The sequence below is a fragment of the Oryzias latipes genome, chromosome 22 (assembly GCF_053564925.1).
Source record: "Oryzias latipes strain Hd-rR chromosome 22, Olatipes_Hd-rR_3.1".
Classification (NCBI taxonomy): Eukaryota; Metazoa; Chordata; class Actinopteri; order Beloniformes; family Adrianichthyidae; genus Oryzias; species Oryzias latipes.
The window spans coordinates 19,272,828-19,274,943 of NC_136258.1; the positions used below are offsets into that span (position 1 = coordinate 19,272,828).

At 52.0% G+C, this 2,116-nt stretch overlaps 1 long non-coding RNA gene across 1 annotated transcript; it reads left to right on the forward strand.

Annotated features, from left to right (window-relative positions):
* The first annotated feature begins 672 nt into the window (after window positions 1-672).
* Window positions 673-1,728, forward strand: LOC110014351 (uncharacterized). The gene is made up of 2 exons (XR_013653044.1): window positions 673-1,389; window positions 1,475-1,728. It is a non-coding gene; the product is annotated as an uncharacterized LOC110014351 (long non-coding RNA).
* Window positions 1,729-2,116: the final 388 nt, after the last annotated feature.

The window sequence follows — 2,116 nt, forward strand, 5'->3', positions numbered from 1 at the left end:
CTCAATTTAATTCGCAGGAGATTTTTTTGGCCTTCTATGGGAAAGGACGTTCGGGAGTACATCTCAGCCTGCACCACCTGCGCCCGGTCTAAGACCTCATCCTCTGCTCCTGCGGGGTTGCTCCATCCTCTCCCTACGCCTAACCGTCCCTGGTCCCACTTGGCTATGGACTTCGTTACCGGGTTACCCCCATCGGCAGGTAACACAGTCATTCTCACTGTCATAGACCGATTTTCCAAGATGGCCCACTTCATTCCACTCCCTAAACTGCCCACTGCCACCGAAACTGCTGATATCATGACCAACCAGGTTTTTCGTCACCACGGCATCCCTGTGGACATTGTGTCTGACCGTGGCCCTCAGTTCATTTCTCAGGTCTGGAAGGCCTTCTGCACAGCCTTGGGGGCCACGGCCAGCCTCACATCCGGTTACCATCCCCAGTCCAACGGCCAAGCGGAGAGAGCGAACCAGGAACTGGAGGCAGCTCTCCGCTGCCTGGCGGCACAGAACCAACGGGACTGGTCCCAACATCTCGTGTGGATTGAGTATGCCCACAATACTCACCCCTCCGCTGCTACTGGGCTCTCTCCCTTTGAGGCCGCGCTCGGGTACTCACCACCTCTGTTTCCGTCTCAGGAACTGGATTTGGCAGTGCCTTCTGTACAACATCACGTCCAGCGTTGCCAACGCATCTGGGCTCAGACTAAGGCTGCTCTCCTCCGCACCAAGGAGAGCAACTGCCGCATCGCCAATCGTCGCAGGGTGGTGGGACCCGAGTACCAACCTGGCCAAAGGGTTTGGCTTTCCACGCGCAATATTCCCATCCAAGCTACCTCCAAGAAACTGGCACCACGATTCATCGGACCCTATGTCATCGAGAAACTTATCAACCCCACCTGCGTCCGACTCCGTCTTCCTAAAGCTCTGAAGGTACACCCATCGTTCCATGTCTCTCAGATCAAGCCAGTTCTGGACAGTCCTCTGTGCCCGCCGTCCGCTTCCCCACCACCCGCCCGGCTCATCGACGGCGCTCCGGCTTATGATGTCAACCGGATTCTGGACATCCGTCGTCGGGGTCGCGGCTTCCAGTTCCTGGTCGACTGGGTGGGCTACGGTCCGGAGGAGCGCTCCTGGATCTCCCGCTCGCTGATTTTGGACCCCTCGCTCATAGAGGACTTCTTCCGTGCCCACCCGGATCGCCGCCCTTGACCGCCTGGAGGCGGTCGTTGAGGGGGGGGTACTGATATGGTGCCTCTGTCGGACTCCTCCCCCTCTCCTCTCCGCTTGGCTCCTGATTCATTCCAGCTGCGACCACTTACCTCATCACCTCATCCGCCTACTTAAGGAGTTCCAGGATCATCAGTCTTCGCCAGTCCGTTGCCCCTGATGGTGCATATTGGCCTTCACCTCTAGTTTACGTTTGCTTCCTAGTTTCTAGCCACCTGTTAATGAATGTTGCTTTACCTGTCTGCAGGAAACCCCAGTCACGAGTGGTCGCCTGAACCTGTTGCACTCTGGAACCTCCTCTGGTCTGCTTCCCCTGACCTCACCACGAGCCTCTGCCGAGCAAACACCCTCAAGAGACGAATCCACGCTGCCGACCCCGGACTCTGTGAGGACATCAACCAGTGACGCCACGGGCCGTAGTCTCTCTATCTCTGGACCTCCAGAAACTGTGCCTTACCTGACCAGCTACCTCATTAAATCTCCTTTCCTCTTGCCAAGTTACCTGAGCTCTGTGTCTCATTCCGGGTTCCAGCATCTGGGTCTCTGTCGTTCTGTAGCCATGACAGTTTGGGCAGATTTCCACAAGTTAGTTTGGCAGAAAATGGCAAAATAACTTTAAAAGAAAATCTTTTTGGGTTCAAAAATAATCATAATCACAATAATAAATGTTAAACACTCAGATAATTATTACATCCTCAGACTCTTAACCTGCATTAATAAATAAAATATAATAATATAATAAAATATGGGGCAGAAATCAATTTCTAAATGTTTAAGCAGATTTCCAGAAGAAATCAGATTCTTTTGCTAGTTTTACTTTTAAAAATAATTTATCTTACTTTGTTCTTTTTTTTTCTTTTTTAATCTTATTTTTTTAATTTTTGTTCCT